The sequence below is a fragment of the Quercus robur genome, chromosome 6, assembly GCF_932294415.1.
Source record: "Quercus robur chromosome 6, dhQueRobu3.1, whole genome shotgun sequence".
Classification (NCBI taxonomy): Eukaryota; Viridiplantae; Streptophyta; class Magnoliopsida; order Fagales; family Fagaceae; genus Quercus; species Quercus robur.
In genome coordinates this window covers 50,898,742-50,920,718 of record NC_065539.1, presented here as the reverse complement: position 1 = coordinate 50,920,718, position 21,977 = coordinate 50,898,742, and the positions used below count along the sequence as shown (strand labels likewise).

General features: G+C 36.2%; 4 pseudogenes; all 4 read right to left on the bottom strand.

Moving 5' to 3' along the window:
• Positions 1-1,736: 1,736 nt before the first annotated feature.
• LOC126690341 (probable aspartic proteinase GIP2) lies at positions 1,737-2,497 on the bottom strand (annotated as a pseudogene).
• A 589-nt stretch (positions 2,498-3,086) lies between these two features.
• Positions 3,087-5,202, bottom strand: LOC126690340 (probable aspartic proteinase GIP2; annotated as a pseudogene).
• Positions 5,203-13,835: 8,633 nt separating this feature from the next.
• LOC126690339 (probable aspartic proteinase GIP2) lies at positions 13,836-16,853 on the bottom strand (annotated as a pseudogene).
• Positions 16,800-18,181, bottom strand: LOC126690338 (probable xyloglucan galactosyltransferase GT17; annotated as a pseudogene).
• Between the last annotated feature and the right edge of the window lie 3,796 nt (positions 18,182-21,977).

The following is a 21,977-nucleotide window of genomic DNA, read 5'->3' as shown; positions in this document are numbered from 1 at the left end:
GTTTCACAACAAATAATAATTGGTAAGTAGTCATTGGTCTTAATTTGAACTTACAATTAAAATTACTTTTTGGCACACCTGTTACAGCCATTAACAATTGAGCACTTAAGTTTTGTGTTGAAAGTGTTATGGATATATTATTTCTCAAATTTATGTATACACATATCTAGCAAATTATGTATACAAGGTGTTCGCGGTGCGGTTTTGGGCCATTTTAAGCACTACCATATAACTGTACTACACTTCAATTTTGCAATCACATGTGCGGGGCAGTGCAATTCAATGTGGTGTACAAGGTGCAATTTGGTAAGTTTTGTGATGGTATATTTTTCAAAATCTTGTGGCCAATTTTTAATTTACTATTAATAATCATGTCAATATGACAATAAGTTTTTTTTTTTTTTTTTTAAAACAATATAACATGTGTAACAAAAAAAAAAAAGCAACTCAAATATATACAAGACAAAAAAAGATATCTATGACAGATTGACCGGAAACTAAAAGTACCACAAATATATAGTATATACAATATATATATATATATATATATATATTAAACTTTCGAACTTTTGATTTTGTAAGAGTAAGAGTGTGAGATGGAAAGGTAAATGATGTTTTAAACTTTTAAATTTGTATTTAACCAAAATGAAGTTATTTTAACATGAAATCGGAATGAACTAACACTAGGTTGTGGTTGACCACTTACTTCATACAATATTAAATTATTAATACACACACACACACACTTGTGTGTGTGTGTATATATGGGTGCTATGTAGTTTGTGTGTGTGTATATATGGGTGCTATGTAGTTTTCTTATCATAAAACTAAACTCCACATCATACAATGTGGTACGATTCATTACTACTTGTAGTGTGATTACTTCATTTTGCAAGCGATTTTGGTTGGTTTGGATGTGGTCATGTGGTTTAAGCAATTTGGTGAATCCCCCTACCCCCTCCCCCCCCCCCCCCCCCCCCCCCACCACATATAACAATTCCTTTTCCATTTCTTCTTTTGTGAGACCTCAAAGGCTCAATTTCTCCAAGCTAAACTTTTCTCCTTCCAACGTTACGTTACAAGGCCTAGTTACAGTTTTTTTTTAATTATTTATTTTTAAAGATAGTTTTAACCTATAGCGTTCACTCTTGATGTTAACTCATTATCATCAGACTAGGATACGGTTTTTAGTGTAAGCAAAGATTAAACTCCAAATCTCTTATTCAACTATCAGAAACTTTACCAATTAAACTAACTGGAATCCCTAGTTAGAGTTGGGTGCTCACTTCCTGATTCCTTGAGCTAGGTCATCTAGCTTAACCACCAAAATCAAAGAAAATCAAATCAAATTTTCTTTGGTAGCATTTACTTCTAAAACATTTCTCATTCTCCTCCCCATAGTACACATTCTCCCTAGACTACTTTATTAGGATCTCTTTAACTAACCTTTAGTTGATTTTCCTGATAATAGTTTGCCCAACAATACCTTTTTTGGCTTGATCATAAGCTATTTGACTATCTTCTTAGGCTAACATTCGTTCAACGCATTTTAATCCCCTCAGTCTGAGCCATTAGTGACAATCGGTCATTAGGAATATTGGGCTCATGTTTGGTCTCAATGAAATTTGGCCCCTTAAGCCTCCATAAGTTAATTATGTTGCAAAATTTAAACCCCAATTAATTTTAATAAATTGCCTAAGTTGATTAATAATGCTAATTATGCAAATAATCACAGTTCAACCGACATAAATAGTAACAGTCTCATTGGCCAAAGGATAAAAAACAAGGTAGAAAACAACTACTTTTGAATACGAAAAGTGGAACAAAAAAATTGCAAACGAAACAAAGCTAAAATCAGGTACATACACATTTGAACAGAAGATACAACCTCGAAAGATTTTGTAGTGAGAACAGTTTGTATTGTGAAGCAGAAGCGAAGAACTGAAGCCTAGCTTTGAAGAAGCCAAATCAAACTCTAACATATTATCCTCCAACTGATGTCCCCCAATAACAATGGAAGTTCTTGGCTTTGATCCACCATCCACAACTCCTAAGCATAGCACATTTTACTTGACTTTCACCATCGAATTGGCACCATAAATCCTCCAATTCACACTCTTGCTTTGCAAGACCAAATCAATAGTTGGCACAGCTGGTCCAGTCATGGTGCTATAGCAATGGTCTTTGAGCTGAAACATGCTCCAAATGGTGCCACGGATGCCACTCTAATAATCTTCCTTGATGCAGCCTTCTTGACAAAATCTTTTAGGATAGCCTTATAGATAGAAGTATGAAAAATAGTGTAAGGATTTATGGTACTAATTTTTGTCCCACCAACTCCTTTTTTGTCAACGGATAGCAAGGAGGTATTAAATTTGACAATTTGTCCATCTATTTTGATGGACTTTACACCAATGAAATATTCATCAGATGGGTCGCCTTTTGAATAAACTGGCGCGGTGCTTACGGGGTTGATAATTAGTGGGGTTGTGTCCATAGTTCTCAGAACCGGACCGGACCGGGAGATCGGACCGTGAAAACCGGGATGAAAACCGGTTTTTTAAGCATAAAGAACAGGGCATATGTGGCAATTTCGTGAACCCCTAAAACCGGGGTTGGACCGCACGAACCGGTGGCAAGAACCGTGCGGTCCAACCCCTTAGCAATATTTTTTTTTAATAAAAACAACTTAACACAATTTTATTCTACTTAATTAAATTATCCATCTCTTACAAGGAATAAAAAAAATTGTAATTAAAATCCGTCCAAGATATTCAACTTTACTTCAAAAATTAATCATAAATTTTAATGTTTTCATGGTTATTATTTTATTTTATTAACTTTCTTATTTAATTATTAAATATATGCTTGAAAATCATTAAATTTCCCTCACATGTATAAATATATTAGTCAATTTTGCTAGTTTTATAAATTTAATATCTATATTTAGGCTTTAATTTATTATTAAATTAATTATGACGTCATCACAGTTCGACCCCTGTTCAACCTCGGTTTGACCTTAAAAACCTTGAACCTCTCCCTTTTACGGTTCAATGAACAGTCCGGGTCTGAAAACCTTGGTTGTGTCTTGTGATGAGCAACTCTAACACATTTTTGGTATAAGGTAGCATATAATAAGGTCCACCACCAATAAAAAATGTCTCCTAATCCTGACTGGGATGAAGAAGGTACACAGAGCAAACTTACGCTTTAAGTTCAAATGCATTTGCAAGTTGCATTGGTAAATGCAATTTGGGTCCTTCCGAGGCCTAGAATGCCTTTAGTACCTTTAGCAAGGCCAACTAAGCTGCCTGAATCTGCACAAACAGAAGGAAATCTAGGCACATTTATATGTAATAAGACACTTATCCCATCAGTTTCATAAACATAAATGTTATCCTCACCTAATCCCCCACTTCGAAGTGAATTATTGAATGGGTTATATGAGTACAAAGAGCAAGTGTCGTTGGTGCACCCTGGCCTAGGTGTCCCATTGCAGCCAAGGCATCCTATGCCCTTAGCTGTTTTACATTTGGATGAGCCACAAGGAACCGGGTTGTAGGATGAGGAGTTGTAACCATCACCACAGTTGAACCATAGAAATGGTGCCCCAAGGTCAGTGATTGCATTCTCAATAAATTCAGTAGGTCCAACTTCAAATGAAGTATAATATTGGAGTGTGACATCGTCTTTCCTGATGGGAAGGTGAAACGCCTGGGGTTTAGAATTTGCTCCATTTGAACTAGAGAAGAAGACAATAGCAATGGAAAAGAGGAAGAGTAGAAGCCATTGAAAAATTATCAAAGCTTCAATGGAATGGAAAGAATGCAATACACAACTAGCTTATCTACTAGTGTTGAGTGATGGATATTGCATAGTCTAGCGTCTCCGGTTTTGTGTGGTCAATGTTGGCAAGCCTTGTCAATTGGCAATATTGATTACAAACTTGCACGTGCTTTTATCATTTAGCAGTATTTTGTACTCTCAAGCATATAAGGCTGCGTTTGTTTCGGTAGTAAAAGAAATCCGGAAAATATTTTACACCACGGGGCATGTTTGGGAACGGCCGGAAAATTCAGTCAAATGGAAAATGATTTCCGTTGATCGTAAAATATCAAGCCTTTCGGTGTAAAATCAATTCCACTTCTATTTTACCTTCAAACTAATTATACCCATTTTCAGCCTACCTGAACCGAGAGAGAGAGAGAGAGAGAGAGAGAGAGAGAGCAAGAAGAGATCGCACCAGAAGCTGAAGCGTTGATCGCACCACTGCCCCCAACCCCAGATCACACCGGTCTCGTCGCACCCCAGCACCGGCGAGATCGCGCTGCTTGAAGCACTGCCGAGATCGCGACCCAAAGCTCATCGCCATTCTTGTTCTCAACCCAAAGCTCATCGGCATCGCCAAGATCGCGAACCAAAGCTCACCGCTGTTCTCATTCTCAACCTAAAGCTCATCGGTGCCGCCATTCTCATTCTCGTTCTAGCCATCGTTCTCATTTTCGACTGCCTGAAGCATCGCCGTTCTCTTTCCCTCAATCTGTCACTCTTTCTCCCTCCGATCTCACTCTTTCTTCCTCTTGCTTAATGTTATTATTTTGATTTTTGGTTGGGTTAAATGTATATTTTGAAATTTTCTGTAATAAAATTTGTTTGAATGCTGAGAAAATGACTGAGAAAATGTGAAAAATTTGTAGGAAAATAGCATTTTTATAATATTACCAAAGACTAAAAATTGTTTTCCAGACTATTTTCCATTGCACAACCAAACACCCGAATTTCATTTTCCTTACAGGAATTCACTTTCCCCTGCATTCATTTTACACTCGAAATTCAATTTACATTGAACCAAACGTAACCTAAATATACATTTTTTTTTCTTTTTGGGTAGAAAATATACATCATTTTATCTTTAGAGCATTCCCATCAGCTGTTGTATAAAAAATACCATTTTGACACACCAAAAGTCTACTTTATTATTTTAACACATCACTTTACAATATTATTTTCATCCCATGTTTTATTCTACAATTCTATATATTAAAATAATATTTACAACACATTAAAATAATATATTAAAATATTAAAATAATGTTAAAAAAAACCAACCATTGTCATTCCACCCAGCTCACTGCCACCCCCACCACAGCTTACCCCACCATAACCAACCACTGTTACAAACCCATCACCACATCCCACCATTGTTACAAACCCATCACCACCAACCAAAATCAACCAACCAACCACTATTAAAAACGTTGCCACAAGTACCAAGAGAAAGAGAGATCAACGAGATGGAGGGAGGCGAGATCGGTGGCTTCAGGCAAGATTGGCAACTCCAGGCAAGGCGGCTTTAGGCAAGATCGGCGGCTTCAAGCGAGACTGGCAACTCCAGACGAGATCGTCTGCATGGCAATGGCTCGAGGTCGGCAAAGTAGGTTGAGGATGAGAGAGGAAGAGGATGAGATCATGAAAGTGAAGAGGAATAGACAAAGGCAGAAAGGAGAGAGCTTCAAAGGTGTGAGAGGAGAGAGGAGAGAGGGAAGAGTTAATTAAAAAAGGGTCTGTCTAGGCCCACCATGAATAAAATAATAATAAAAGTTTTACCATTCATGAACAGTACGCTTTCAAATTTGAGATTTTATTGTTCATTCATACCAAATATTTTGGCATTTAAAACACCTAATGAGAGTGGTTTTTGGTGTTTGGTGTGTCAAATGCCAAATATTTGGCATTTGACACACCTGGTAGGAATGCCTTTATGGATGTGCACCACCACCTTCATCGATAGGGCAGAATGGCATCATGTTCCCTTAAACACTTTCCTTTAATGGTATAAATAGTCCTCCATTATGTAGGCGATTTTGACTGATTAGTTACCGAATTGTTTAGCCAAATAACGTTACTTTTTCCTACCCTATTTTGGAATTTGATAATACAAAAATTAAGTTCTCCTTCGTACTCAAACGTTCTCAACAAATACGGCTGAGGTAACAATGGTTGATGTGGCTATTTCCAAAAAATGTACTCGACATTAGTAAAAAAAAATGTTGTTTATGGAAAGTAAAATGTTGTTTACGAATGCGAGTTTTGTGTTTTTTATTTTTAAGAACTCAATTTTTGTAATAACAAGTTTTTTTTTTTAGTAGAACTCGATATTAACAAATTGAGTTCTTTGTAATTTTTTGAAAAATAACTTAAAGATAATGAAATCGAGTTCCTTTAAACTTTTGGGAAACAAGGGAGAGAGACTGAGCGACTAAGGGAGATGAGAGGCAGAGAGGGACGAGAGTGAAGAGAGAGAGTGAGATAAGATAATTAGAGAAACATTTCAACAAAACTTAATATTATTAAAATCAAGTTCATAGGAAAAAAAATTACACGGAACTCAATTTTGTTAATAAAAAGTTCTACTTGTTTTTTTTTTTTTCTTTTTTTTTTTTGAAATAGCCGCATTAGGCCATTAGCCTTGGCCATGTCAACCCTGATTAGTGAAAACTCAATTTTTCAAACATTGAGTTCCATGCAAAATTTGATTTTAGCATTATTAAGATCCAAAACAAGGTTACCACCTTAAATTTTTTAAAAGGGTGACTATATGGCTGAAAATTTCACTAAAAATGACTAATTAGCCAAAATTGCCCATTATTAATGAGTAGGGATTAAGTAGGTCAAAGGTAGTAAAGTCATCTACAAGCTTCCTTTTTTTTTTTTCATTAAATTTTTTTTGACATTTTGTTTGTCTACAACACACCCAAATTCAAGGTCAATTTCACAATATGCTTGGGTATTAACATGTGATGGGCTTACAACACTTATACATGTAACCACCATAAGTACTTGGTGAAAAAATAGATTTGGTTCACCAATGAAAAGTTGGCATATAAGCTTAGAGTCGATTTGGGTATGATTTTGAGTGTCACATCGGTTTTCCACTTAAAAATAAAAACAAAATCAACATGTTGCATATGCATTCTAACTAGAACAATGCTACAAACCCAAAAATATTTACAATATTTTTCATAACAGTTGAGTTAGCATATTTTTACTAGTTTTTTTTTATCTAGACTCATTGTAGACATCATTATTTTACTTACCACTAATAATTTTTCACATAAGCCAGGTGTCAAATTTTTTGTTTCTAGAGACTTTCTCTTCCAACAAGACAACGTGGAAAGAGACGGAGCAAGTGGCAGGGTTCCTAAGGTGTAAACCGAGCCAAGAATCTGATGGGCTTTGGTGTGATTTTAAAGCCCAACCTCCCCCCCCCCCCCCCACTAAAAAAAAAAAGTAATTAGATTGGGCCCAATCGTACCAATACTAGCAAGCTGGATTCCTGATCAATATGGATCCAATCCAAGCAAAATTCCTCCACATGGGCCACCATTAGCATGAAGGGGTCAAGATCACAGAGAAGAAAATGAAGTTGGAAAATCAAACACTTCCGATCGTTACAGAAATTGAAGAGGTGGTTCCTTGACCAAGGTCATATGATGGACCAAAGACAAAACTCAAGTTTTGAAAGAAATTCGGAAGATGAAGTTAACAAATCGAAAATCACACTGCTGGAAGCAATACTACCAAGTATCCAACATGATATCAAAACCAAGGGAGCTGAAACTGAAAAAATGACTTTTAAATCAAATACACCAGATAATTACAAGGAGTTATCTTTCAAAATGACTTTCAGGTATTAATTAAGAGACTTGACTTAAAATAACATGAGACCTGAAAATCATTGAACCACCCCTATTTTTGCTTCATATTATTTAATTTATTTATAGAACAATGCTCCATCCATGTTTGCCTAAAATATTTTGCTCTGCGGTCATTGCCACTGTAATTTCAGTGCTAGTAGGCTATTTCATTCTTATTCTTTTTCCTACCAAAATTCCTGCAAGAATTCTACCGCTCTACAAACCACGTCACTATTTTCAAGTGTGCTTGTAACATCTTTGGTGATGGGGAGGACTAGAGAATTTGGTAAGTGAAAACTCTGAGCTTGAGATATGTGGGTAAGATACAAAAGAAGAAGAAACTGAATTAAGGAAGCCATAGAAGGAAACATGGAGAGAGAGAGTGGTTGGTGTGTGTTTGTGAAGAGGAAAAAAAAAAAAAAATTATCATAAATTATGGATGCTTAGTCCTATTTTTTAATAATTCATATTTAAAATAAATGATTTTTCAAAATAAATTATGATATTTCCTAAAGTGTACATTGCTTAACAATGACATGATGATATTCATAAAAGAAATTATGCGTAAATAAGTGTAAGGTGGTGGGCTGTGCTAGTGGTGGTGGGCTGCTTCCTACTGCACTAGGCCCGAGTTTTCTGGATAAGGGAGCTGGGACCGGTCCAGCTGCAACTCAAATTGGTCCGGCTTGTGCGCAAACTAAACTTGGTTTGCCAGGAACGTACTTGCAGCAGGCAAAGTTGTTTCAGGCAAGTTGTGGCAGACAGACATAATAATAATAAAAAAAATAAAATATCTGGCTACTCAGTAGAAAATGACCAAACAATCATCAAACACAATCACAGTAATAATAATCATTTTTACAAAAGGAAAAGAACAGAACAAAAGGGAACAAATATTAATATGTATGGGTTAATCAGAAGATGAAGAAATCAACTAAAATCTGGTCCGCAGGAGCAAAACCAGAGAGAAAAGAACGTTCCTTTTCAACGCAATTAATCTCTCAAGAAAAGTTCTGCCGTGGAGATTAACTGTTTTGAGAGAAACGGATCTAAATGATTTATGCACATAGGCTCTTTTTGGTTTTAACAGAGAGCAGGATTTCGTGAGGGAGAGAGGGAATCAATTTACCGGTGCATGTCTGCCGTTCTAATTCTCACTTTATTTTCTTTCTGGTTTCTTTTTTCAAATTCCTATTTCTTAGTTGAGGTTCCCGTTGTTGCTCTATTTTTCTGTTCACGGCAAGATCCTCTTTTTATAGTGCATGTCGTGACCGGATTTTACTGTTTTAACCTTTAACCTCCTTTGTCTGGTCTGGGTGTACTGGCCGACCACCACTGATCCATCTGTGTGCCACCCCCTCATCACTAGACAAAGAAGGGTATTTTGTTTGTTTGTCTGCTGTAGCACCCTTTCCTGCTATGGTCTGGGTTCTTTCTCTCTTCCTATCCCTCATGGCATGCACCTAGTAGTTCCAACTTAACTTGCTTCTTTTGGGTAGTAAGTCATTCCAGCAGGACATTTCCCCGAAAGAGCCTGAGCCGAAACCTCAAAAATAGATTTTTCCCCTCTCCCCACCACCAAACCATGCTCTCTGAATCTTTAACCCCCGACCTCACCATGCCCCGTATTTGCTGGGTACAGGCTGGTGGTGTCTGGGCCTTGCGTGTGCCTTCCTTCCATATGTGTCCAAAATCTGCTTGCTGCCCATTCGTCTGCCGTGGTCTGGAGACTTGCCTGCATAGCCTGTCGTTCGTTTTTTTTTACCTTTTATGTGGGCTGCTTTTCGATTTCCCACTCCTCTTAGGAGCTGGGCTTTATTTGATGATGAACCTTATATTTCTTTGGCACACTTCTTGATTTCCCTCATTTCCTGCCATATTGTTCTGTTATTCCTGCTGTAATGACTCAATCCTGTTGGGCCTCTTTAGGCCAGCCGCTTACTCTTTCACCCAGTGGTTTGGTATGACCATTAGTTTTCCTACTTATGGGCTCCTGTGTCCCTTTTGTCTTTCTCTTGGGCATCCTTGGCCCACTTACTTTCTTTGGGCTTCCTTAGCCCTTTTACTAACTCTGCATTCACATAGGCTTTTACTAACTTCATTGGGTTTCCCTGACTCAATTACCTTATTCTCATCCTTGAGGTTCATGGGCCTGCCATAAACCCCTTACTTTCTTTGTTTGCATTACTTTGGACCTGCGGCGGCCCTTTCTCACTTTTCTACATCATATACTACCCATGCGTATGCTATTTCTCTCTTTCCGGGCTTCTTTAAGCCCACTTGCCTCTTCAAGGCCCATTTGTTTATTTCATGGGCCTGTTATCTATTATTCTTGCCGCTTGGGCCTAATGGTTTTGCCATATGCTTGCCAATTCTTTGCTGCCCTTGTTGTTGGGCTTTTCTTCTTTCTACTTGGATTCACACAAATGACCCTCAACAATAAGTAAACAATCAAACTTTAATGTATAGTCTCACATTGAAATAGAATGCCAACCACAGTTGATATTAGATTATAAAATTAGTTTTTAAGATTGTAAATTTCTTATATGTTTTTATTCTTTGTCAAATTAATTATCCAATAAGGCATTTGTAATTTTGTTTTAGATTTTGGGAGGTTGATATTTTGTAGAAATGAAATTTGTGTGTATGTTTTAATTATCTTTTGTGCTATTTTGTTTTGGTTAGTAATGTTGGAATTTGTATAATTTTAAAATTATTGAACAAGTATTAATTTGTTTAGCTAAACTCATTTTTGATATGGGTGGTAAATTCAAAGTAATGCATTTTACATCAAATAATTTGCTACATTACTTTCTAAATGAAAAATACATTTTTTCCTTAAAAATATTTATGTGAAAAAATATGGGCCGACCCAATCAAACCCACAACCAAATTGACCCGACCCAAGTTGCCTGTTTGCCACATCTACTACCCATTAAAGATATTATCAGATACCATTCCTATTGCCAATTGCATCTCCTTATATTACATGCATAGTTCTACTAGCAAATGAGTGTTTTGTATTTTTTTTTTGTAAATTTTATTATGCTTTATGCATGATTTCTAAAGTGTTTTACTTTATTTTTCAAAATTTTATTTTCCAAGATTTTAATTGATTGGATTTTTTTTTTTTAGGGGATAACTTCTTTTTTTCAAATGTTTAGTAGCATATAATTTTAAATGTAATTCATAATTTTTAGTATAAAAAATTTACATCACATGCAACAAGATATGGAAAACATAAACATCACCATTTAAATATCACCATAAACATATCTTTATAATCAATGCCATATTTGTTATAAGAAATGCCTTTGTAATTGACCATGCTTGTTCAATTTGTCTTATGCTATCCTTAAACAAATCTCTCAAAGTCATTCTAAAAGATGGTAAGTGTTTTGAATGTTTTTAGTAGTCATCATTTTTTTCTAGTCATATTATGCATGGTTTCCAATTGAATTTTAAATTTAAATCTTTAAAGCATGTCTTACTTTTATCTTACCAAAATAAAATTAGTTTCTAAAATATAATATAAAAGCTTATAATTTTTTTGTTTATGTTTATTTTGGGTATGAGTTTTTTTTTTTTTTTAATCTTTTAAAAAATATAATTGAGTTAATTTATGATTTTTTTTTTTTTGGTTTTAAAATTTACTTCTCATATAATAGTAAGTGGGAAAAAATCACTATTATATATAATATATTTATATAAGTTATTAATTTATTATTATGATGATCGTTAAAAGAAAAAAAATTTATGTACAACTCTTATTGCCTATTAGTGGTAAGGCTACTGCTCATTAGAAAATATACCTTGATATTGTTTCCAGAATATATGACGATGGATTTCATTAAATTCAATGTATAGTTCTTCTCACAAAGGAGTGTTTTGTATATATATATTTGTCATGTCTTTGTTTTCTTTACCAATATTGCTTTATGCATGATTTCTTATAAATAGTTTTAATCTATTTTACAAATTTAATTTTACGAGATTTTAATTATTTGGATTTATTTTTGGATTTTGTAGGGAATAACTTTCTGTTTCAAATGTTTTAGTAACATATAATTTTAAATTTTATTCTTGATTTTTAGCATAAAAAATTTTCTTCACATGCCAAAAGATATGAAAAACAAAAACATCACCATTTACATATGTTTATATAAGTTTCAAAGTGCTTTTAATGTAAATGTCATAGTTTTGATTGGAATGATTTTGAAAAACAGGCGTACTAATTTAATTCTTTCTCATGCTAAACTTTGACAGATCTAAAAGTGGTTGTTGTGCAAGTAGGTAAGCATCTTAATTTTCATAGGAAGCTTCACCAACCCCCTTGAAGACTTATGATACATTGGTTGGAAAACGTGGGATATAAATTTTTTTGTCTGCAATGCATAATGCAATACTTGGCTTTACGGAAATAGTGAAGACACTCGCTTGTATAACCACCTGGGAGATTTGTCTAAGCATTGTACAAGAAAAACTAATCAAATAAACATGAATGATCAATTTCCTAGACATTACCTATGTCAACTATGACATTCACATTAACAAACAAAGTGGGACTTATATAAATATATGTGAATGGTTATGTTTATATAAGTCCCAAGACACACCCAAGGCTCACTAATGCCCCAAGTAAAGTCTGCAATTCACTCCTATCCTTTGGATTTAAACTTGCTCGAACAAAATACAAAGCTTAAATAGATTTTTGTATGTCATTGAGCTCAATGACTTTTCCTAGCTTCCTCCAGCTTAGGGGTGCCCATCCAAACCAAGAATCTGACCACTAGCCCAAACCGCTTGCTTCGACCCGAAACCTAGCCAACTTGACTCTTGTGATGGTCGGTGGCAAATTTCCGCCGCCAAAAACTGATTCTACCAGGCCGGTTGGCAGGTCATTGCATAAAAACCCGAATCCAACCAACCTAACCAACCTCCACCCACTAAATTTGTTGTTATCAACTAGTATCAGGTAGTCTTTGGTTAGATCTAACTAGATCTTGTTGTGATCTCGATAGATCCAGCAAGATCTCATCGAGATTCGACCAAATTTTCTCATCAAGATCTCGACATATCCAACAATAACTCGCTAGATTTAGCAAAATTTTGGACATATCAAGCAAGTTTTGGCCAGTTCGCTCATCCCTAACTCTAATAAAAAACCGATCACCACCCACGGAAATTTGATTGGCCCGAACCTACTGCTCTTCATGGTTGACCGAGGGCCCAGTTCTTAGGGAACCAAAGTCATCAGGTCGAGTCTGAGTTTGGCGTAAACCCAACTTGAACCAACCTGTGGACAACCTTACTCTAGCATCCCCTCATTACCTCTCTCCTATGCAGAAAGTTGAAACTCTCTCCTATCACTAGTTTCTCCGCCAGGTCTCTCTGTATTGTAGGCCCACATAAACGTTTCTTTTTTCCATTTATTCTTTTGTGATCCTTCAAAGGCCTCAATGGCTCCCACATTACGTTACTAGGCCTAATTAGAGTTGGGTGCTCACTCAATGGTGTTTCTTCCTGATTCCTTGAGTTTGCTGATGTGACTTAGCCACCAAAATCAAATCAAATTTTCTTTGGTAGCATCTACTTCTAAAAAATTTCTCATTCTCCTCCCTATAGTACACATTCTCCTTGACTAACCTTTAGTTAATTTTCTTGATAATGGTTTGCCCACCAATACCTTTTTGGTTTGTTCATAAGCTATTTTGACCATCTTCTTAGGCTAGTATTCCTTCACCGCATCTTAACCCCTCAGTCTGAGCCATTAGCTACAATCAATCCTTAGGAATATTGGGCTCATGGTTCGTCTCAATGAAATTGGCCCCTAGAGCTTCCATAAATTAATTAAGTTGCGAAATTTAAATCCTAATTAATTCTAATCAATTACTCAAGTTGATTAATTATGCCAATTATACAAATTATCAAAGTTCAATAGACATAAATAGTAACCACCGCACATCCTTGGTGCGTTGGTTACTCCGCAAGTATAAGTGTTTGTAGGGTGTGAGGAGTAAGGGTCGGAGTTCAAGTCTCTAGGAGAGAGTTTCACCCACAAATATACTTAGATTAGACTAGAATAAAATTTTTATCTTGTATAAAAAATAAAAAATAAAATGGACATAAATGGTACTAATAGTCTCACTGGCCAAAGGATAAAACAAAGTAGAAAACACCTACTTTTGAATATGAAAAGTGGAACAAAAAAATTGCAAACAAAACAAAGCTAAAATCAGGTACATACGCATTTAAACCGAAGCTACAACCTCGAAAGATTCTGTAGTGAGAACAGTTTGTATTATGAAGCAGAAGCGAAGAGTTGAAGCCTAGCTTTGAAGAAGCCAGATCAAACTACTCTATTATCCTCCAACTGATGTCGCCCAATAACAATGGAAGTTCTTGGCTTCGATCCACCATCCACAACTCCTAAGCATAGCACATTTTCCTTGACTTTCACCATCGAATTGGCACCATAAATTCTCCAATACACACTCTTGCTTTGCAGCACCAAATCAATAGTAGGCACCACTGGTCCGGTCATGGTGCTAGCAATGGTCTTTGAGCTGAAACATGCTCCAAATGGTGCCATGGATGCCACTCTAATAATCTTCCCTGATGCAGCCTTCTTGACAAAATCTTTAATGACAACCTTATAGATAGAAGTATGCAAAATAGTGTAAGGATTTATGGTACTAATTTTAGTCCCACCAACTCCTTTTTTGTCAATGGATAGCAAGGAGGTCTTAAGTTTGACAATTTGTCCATCTATTTTGATGGACTTACACTAATGAAATATTCATCAGATGAGTCACCTTCTGAATAAACAGGTGCGATGCTTACGGAGTTGATGATTAGTGGGAGTGATGATGAGCAACTATGACACATTTTTGGTATTCACATGTAATTATTGTAATTAATTAAGTAGTAAAGTTCGACATTAGATATTAACGAGAAGAATATGTAGTTTATATATATAGTTGAGCTTATATCGGTCGAGCTTAAACCTTCTCCAACCAAAAACAAAGCTTAATATAGACTTTTGTATCGGATTGCGTCATTGAGCTCAATGACTTTTCCTTTCATCCAGCCTTACCTCTCTTCTATGCTGAAAGTTGAAACGCTTACCTTTTTGACTTTTTCCTTCTTCATGTTTTTTTTTTTTTTTTTTTCTGGGTTGTATTTTAGCCATTCGAGATTAAGCCACAAAGCCCTGTCACTAATTTCTCCATCAGGTCTCCTCTGTATTATAGGCCCACATAACGATTATTTTTCCATTTCTTCTTTTCTGATCTTTCAAATGCCTCAAGGCTAAATAGCTCCAAGCTCAACTTTTCTCCTTCCGACGTTACGTTACTAGGCGTAGTTAGAGTTGGGTGCTCACTCATTAGTTTCTCTTATTGATTCCTTGAGTTAGTTGATGTGGCTTAACCACCAAAATCAAATCAAATTTTCTTTGGTAGCTTTTACTTATAAAACATTTCTCATTCTCCTCCCCATAGTACACATTCTCCTTGGACTACTTTATTAGGATCTCTTTGACTAACCTTTAGTTGATTTTCTTGATAATAGTTTACCCACCAATACCTTTTTGGCTTGTTCATAAGCTGACTATGCTAGTATTCCTTCAACGCATCTTTATCCCCTCAGTCTGAACCACTAGCTACAATTGGTCCTTATGAATATTGGCCTCATGTTTGGTCTCAATGAAATTGGCCCCAAGAGCTTCCATTAGTTAATTATGTTGCGAAATTTAAACCCTAATTAATTTTAACCACTTACCCAAGTTGATTAATTATGCTAATTATGCAAATGATCAAAGTTCAACAAACATAAATAGTAATAATCTCACTGGCCAAAGGATAAAAAGAGGTAAAAAAAAATATTTATTTTTTGGATACATATAGTGGTTCAAAAAATTGTACATGAAGCAAAGCTAAAATCAGGTATAATACGCATTTGAACCGAAGCTACAACTTCAAAAATTTCTGTAGTGAGAACAGTTTGTATTGTGAAGAAGAAGCGAAGAGCTAAAGCCTATCTTTGAAGAAGCCAGATCAAACTCTAACATATTATCCTCCAACTGATGTCCCCCAATAACAATGGAAGTTTGGCTTCAATCCACCATCCACAACTCCTAAGCATAGCAGATTTTTCTTGACTTTCACCATCGAATTGGCACCATAAATCCTCCAATACACACTCTTGCTTTGCAGGAGCAAATCAATAGTTGGCACAGCTGCTCCAGTCAAGGTGCTAGCAATGGTCTTTGAGTTGAAACATGCTCCAAATGGTGCCACGGATGCCACTCAAGTAATCTTCCTTGATGCAGCCTTCTTGACAAAATCTTTTAGGACAGCCTTATAGATAGAAGTATGCAAAATAATGTAAGGATTTATGGTACTAATTTTAGTCCCACCAACTCATTTTTTGTCAATGGATAGCAAGGAGGTCTTAAATTTGACAATTTGTCTATCTATTTTGATGGACTTTACACCAATGAAATATTCATCAGATGGGTCACCTTCTGAATAAACAGGTGTGGTGCTTACGGGGTCGATGATTAGTGGGGTGGTGATGAGCAACTTTGACACATTTTTGGTATAAGGAAGCATATAATAAGGTCCACCACCAATAAAAATGTCCCCTAATCCTGACCCCTAATCCTGACTGGGTGGAAGAAGGTACACAAAGGGCAAACTTACGCTTAAGTTCAAATGCATTTGCAGGCTGCATTGGTAATGCAATTTGAGTCCTTCCGAGGCCTAGAATACCTTTGGTACCTTTAGCAAGGCCATTTAAGCTGCCTGAATCTGCATAAACAAAAGGAAATCTAGGCACATTTATATGTAATGAGACACTTCTCCCATCAGTTTCATAGACATAAATGTTATCCTCGCCTAAGTGAATTATTGAATGGATTATATGAGAACAAAGGGCAAGTGTTGTTGGTGCATCCCGGCCTAGGTGTCCCATTGCAGCCAAGGCATCCTATGCCCTTAGTTATTTTACATTTGGAAGAGCCACAAGGAACTGGTTTGTAAAGGACTGCATGTGCTTAGAAACATAATTTTGGCTAAAAGATGGCGCGAGTCAGTAAAATAATAGTAAACTCATTCATTAATATATTATTTAGATAGGAATACATGTACCCATTGTTTTAGTGGGTAAGAATAATTTAGAAGAAGAATAAAAAATTGTTAATAAGAGAAGTAGGTAGGCTAAGAGGAGTCCAACAGATGAAGTTGGTTGGACAATGCAGAAAGAGCAACATCCACAGCATCTTTGAATCCCAGGTGTTGGGCAGTGACAGTGGCATTGGGATGCGCGTAGGTGAGGGTAGGTATCAAATCAATAACCCTTTGACGCATTTTCTTCACAGTGTTTTTGTGAATCTTCAAAAGCTCCTCTTCAATGCTCTCTGCAGTATGACCATCTTCTATATACACCAAGTACGTCTTCCAATCACTGGGTAAGTACCACGCATACTGTGTATAAGCAGTATGAGGCGAAAAGAACACTGGTATACAACCCGTTAGGAAAGCATCGAATGTTGACCGGCGTGTGAACGAGTCACCTGGTGCTTGTAAACAAAATTCAGACTTTCTCATCACATTTAACACCTCCATTGGTTTGTGGCACTTGTAGTTGCTTATTGCCCCACAATTCAACAACTCGCAACGACTTGATTGGTGACACTGTGAGAGAATTTTGTCTCTAATGGCGGCCTTGTCTGAACCATTACGTGGGGCCCCTATGAAGGACCACAAGTGGGGCCTCTTGGCTTCCCTCATCTTCTTCTGCCACCTCACCACTTCGTTAAACTTGATTGGGTGGAAATATGAAGGGTATGGAATTCCGTGTTGCTTCGAACCACCTGTCCAAGGGTGTCTTTCTACGGTTAGCACCGACATGTTTTTGACAGCTGGCAGGTTTAGGAGTATGTTCGCTCCGTAGTCCACCTCGTTGTCGTTGTCGGTGTCGGTCCTCATGAAATCCCATGCCGTTCTTCCTAACACCATGAAGTGGTCCCTCCCGTTATGATTTCGCCACGTCTCTTGACTTTCTATGTATTCAGCTAATCGAAAGGCTAAGGCGTCCCTTGCTTTTAGATCAGACTCGCGGGCTGTACTGGATGCGTAGAGGCCACCGTAGAAGGGAACGTAGAACAAGTTGGCACGCTTGGGATCCCACGTGCGACATGGGTGGTTCTCCACACGTGCGTGGAAAATCATCTCGGCTATGAATTGGTAGGTAGCGAACATGATGAGGTTGAGGTTGAAGAATTACCATTATTATTACCAGTAGAAGAAGCAGAATATTCTTGTGGTCCTGTGGAAGTGGCCAAAGAGGTTGGCCTGGCCATAATTGGCTACGTAGGGGCACATGTCGGTGTAGATGTTGAGGTTTTGGCAATCTTTGAGAAGACCCAAGTTGAACTCGGCTGGCACTTAGTACACATACACCGACACGTTTTCAAGATTTCAGGTGGGAATAATATTGGGGGCAGATTTTGTGTTATTGACTAATGTGTAGAGAGAAGGAAGGGTACAATGGGGGCAGCGAATCCAGAAAATTTTGTGAGGGTGTTCCTCAACAAATATAAATTACACAATTTAATAAAAAGAAAATTTTATATATTGACAACAACAACAATCAAAAAACACGTAAATATATAAAATTTACAATTGCCTTTTATGAGTTTTCATATTTTGAAATCGTTATATGATAGTTTCATTATCAATACTACAAGCTACATCTTTTTCAATATACACAATCAAGCAATCATTCATCCACTGATCTCCCATTCGATTGCGTAGTTCATTCTTTATATATTTCATTACTGAAAAACTTCTTTCTACTGTTGCAATAGCAATTGGTAGGGTCAAAGCTAACTTTACAAGCAAATAGACTAATGGATAAGTCTCATGCTTCCTTGTGCTCACTAACTTTTCAGCAAGTTCACTAACTCTTTGAAACTCTAAAAAGAAGTCATTGCTGCGCATATCAAAAATGTAATTCTACAGTTGAGAGTCAAGTGCCAAAATATATGTCCCAAGAAAATCCGAGGGATAGAACTTAGTTAGACATATCAACTTTTCTTTATCGAAAGCCACAAATGAATTACTTGGATTCAAGTAAGCCATACAAAGTAGCAAATCGATATTCGCCTTAGAAAAACGGTTGTTAAGCTCTTGAAGTTGCATATCTATAACTATGTAGAATAGTTTCACACGATAATGATGTAAATTTGTATTTTGTTGAGTGTTGCGCTGCGGCCTCCCACTAACTACAAATATTTCATCCATATTCAAGATAGAAATATCATGTGTGGTTCAAAATGAAGACACTTTAGTCAATAAAGATTTCCTTTCATCATCTCTCATCACTTGCAATCGTTGCTTAGACACTTTAACAAGTTCCATAGCATTTACTATATCCTGATTTTTTTTTTTTTTTTTACAATGCTATTAACAACTCATTTGTGATCCCTAAAATGTTTTTCATCAAGTGTAGAGCAAAGACAAATTCAAAAGATAGAATTGACCTCATAATAAATTGAGCTTCAACTTTTTGGTCGGAGATGCCATCTTCTTCAATAATTTCAAGTACATCAACAATAGCAGAAAACATCAAAATCAAGTTGAGAATAGTCCCATCATATGATCCCCAATGTGTATCACTAGGGCGTTTAAGATTTGTCTCTTGATTCAAACTTTGCCAACTTCTACGTACACCATTCTCTAAATCTTCTTCAATTTTGGCAAATTGTGCATCTCAAAGAGCATCTTGTCTCTTACAAAAGCCTCCAATAGCAGTTACTAAATTACTAACCACATAAAAAAAATTCAGCAATGTTAATGTGATTTTTAGCAATGGCAACAAGTGTCAATTGAAGTTAATGAGTAAAACAATGGACATAAAATGCTGACTTATTCTCTTTCAAAATTAAAGTTTTGAGACCATTGATATCACCTTGCATATTACTAGCCTTGTCATAACCTTGCCCATGTAAGTTCGATAAACTCAAATTATGTTCACAAAGTAAACATTCAATAGCATATTTGAGTGACAAAGCGGTGGTACTTGCTACATGTACAACACTAAGGAACTGCTCTATAATAATTCTTTTTTTGTTCACATAACAAAGAACGAGGGTCATTTGTTCTTTCACTGAGATATCACATGACTCATTAACTAATATTGAAAAGAACCCATTGTCAAGATCCTTGATGATGACTTTGGATGTTTCACGTGCAATTGCATTCACAATATCTTTTTGAATACCAGAATGGGTAAACTTGCAATTTTTTGGAGCGTTTTGCAACACTTCATTGATAGATTCATTGTGATCCCCCAAAAATTGTAGAAGCTCAAGAAAATTTCCTTTATCACTTGAACCTTGAGATTCATCGTGACCACGAAAAGCTAATCCCCGGTATAAAAGGAATCTTATGCAATCAACTATTGTATTTAATTGAACCCTATATTCAAATTTATTTTTATTTGATTGCTTAACCAAAACACTTTGAATGTATTGATTTTCCTTCAGTAGATCTTCACTCTTCTTGACAACTTGGTTATGAGCACTATTAACTCCTCCAACATGGGAATCTAACTTCACAAGCTAATTCCAAAGTTTGAATCCCTTCGTTACAAAAGTCTCACATCCTCCTTGTTTACCAACATCTTGCCCAAATAGGTAGCAATAAAAACAAAATGCCACATCCTAGTCTATACTATATTCCTACCACTTTTTATTTACATACCATTCGGATCTAAATCGACGGGGCTTTCCAGAAAAATATGATACAGGGTAATCATAAATAGGTTGACAAGGGTCTTTTGTTAAATAATATCTTCTTATTTCATCATGAGTATTAGGATGATAAGATCATATCTTTTATTGTAGCCCAAGATCTGAAGGAAGATTTTCTAAGTTAGAGTCAACACGAATTTGCTTAGAAGATGAAGATGAATCTTGCACGGGAAATGAATTTTGCACATGAGATGAATCTTGCACAAGAGATGAATCTTGGGTACGTGGTTTTCTTATCAAATATTTGTCCATAATTCTAGTAAAAGAATAAACAATAAACTATAAGTTCATTTGAAATATTAATAAAATTATTCATTATTGTTGTTTAGTTGTTTCATTAATTTGTTTGTCTTTTATAAACTATAATTTGTTATATTGTTGTTTCATTAATTATAAAATTATTAGTTGTTATTTAGCCTAACATAATTTAATTTATTTGTCTTTTATAATGTATTGGTTAATTATATAGCTTTAGTTATTGTTGTTTAGCGTAACAATAAACTATATTGCTTTAATTTGTTTGTCATTAATTATACTGCTTTAATTTGTTATATTGTTTAGCCCCGTGCACATTACACTAAAAGAGCCAGACATTACACATCCCATGTGTAGCACAATAATTAAAGTAGTGTAATGTGCAGCACATTATACTACTTTAATTATTGTTTACCCGACCCCATGAGCCCATCTACCCCCTCCCCCCCCCCCCCCCCACTCAACAGACAAGCATAAGCTTCATGCTTGATGCCCTAATCACAATAGCCCCAATCAGAAAATTTCACAATCACAAATCACAATACACATTACACTAAAAGACAATCAATATCTCACCAACACCAACACCAACACACATTGACCAACACCAACGGATAAGATAAAGCCAAATTCAAAAAGACAAAAAACAAGCAAAAAGCAAAATATAAATAAAGCTAATTCGGCCAGTCAATCAGAGACTCACAGTTCAAAAGAGAGAGAGTTATTGAGTTAGACTCTTAAAGAATAAAGAGAGAGAAACTCATTCATTATAGTTTTCATTTCAGTGAGATAAAGAGAGAGAGACTAAGAGACTAAGAGAGAGTCAGAGAGAAAAAGAAAGAGAAATACCTTGAGGGAGGGAGTACCGAGTATCGAAGCAGAGCGATCTGCGATGAGGGGCGAGCAACGAGCGACGATGGCGAGGGGCGAGCGACAACGACGGCGAGCGAGCTACGGCGATGTGATTGTGGGTTTGGTTTGCTCTGTATTGGGGTTTTTTTTTTTAATAAACACCTCTGTATTGGAGTTTGTTTTACTTTTGCTCTGTATAGACTGTATTGGGGTTTGGTTTTCTCTGCCAGCGACGTGACCGTGGGTTTGATTTCTAATTCTCTGTATTGGTGTTTTTTTTTTTGTTTTTTTTGTTTTTGTTTTTAGAATCCGTGGGTTTGCTACCTTTGTAATCTATTGGGCTCGCCGTGGGC